The sequence below is a fragment of the Thunnus albacares genome, chromosome 21 (assembly GCF_914725855.1).
Source record: "Thunnus albacares chromosome 21, fThuAlb1.1, whole genome shotgun sequence".
NCBI lineage: Eukaryota > Metazoa > Chordata > Actinopteri > Scombriformes > Scombridae > Thunnus > Thunnus albacares.
The window spans coordinates 7,444,051-7,444,833 of record NC_058126.1 but is presented as its reverse complement, the minus strand read 5'-3'; positions in this window follow the sequence as shown (position 1 = coordinate 7,444,833).

Sequence of the window (783 nt, the reverse complement as noted above, 5' to 3'; positions counted from 1 at the left end):
TGCGTAACCTCACGCGCAACCAGAGCGCTCCGCTGCTGAGCTGGAACTATCAAAATAATGGCACTTCCTGTTTGGAGGTTCAGGCTTCAAAATAAAGGGTTTTTTTCAAAGTGGGGTCCAGGGACCCTAAGGAGTCCTTGAGGGGGTTTCAGGGGGACCCCAGCAAAAAGGGAAGATTATTTATTTTCATTATAAATCCATCTATGACAGCATGTGTGACTGTTTTGGTTTCACATACTTTCTGTAATAAAACATCTAAAAGCAAAAGTCTCATCAGATGGGGGTCCTGGTCTAATCAGATTGGGATCCGTGGTCTAGTTTGTATCAGTTTAGGGGTCCTTGACGTGAAAAAATTTGAGAACCACCAGCCTAATACAGACCAAGTGTCATACAATGTTGTTTTAAATGTTACATTATTTTAAACTTTTGATATAGGCCTCATTTTAATATTAATTTCTTATTTTTTTATGTATTTAATGTATAACATGTAATACAGATAATTACATTAGAAATACTGTACTAGATATTTTCAGCTGCAAAGCCTCAACACATTGAACAGATTGAAAACTTCTTGGGCCATTTCTCTTTATTTATTTATCTACTGATGACAAGACCTCAAAATTGTGATAAATAGTAATAGATAATCAATGTGTTTATAGATAGATAGATAATCAATATGTGTTTCTGATATTTCTGAGAAAGGATTGTTTGACATACTGGTTTTAAGATGACTGAGCCCAGTATAACTCTTGAACTATTTTGTTTGTTTTTACATGGTGAATG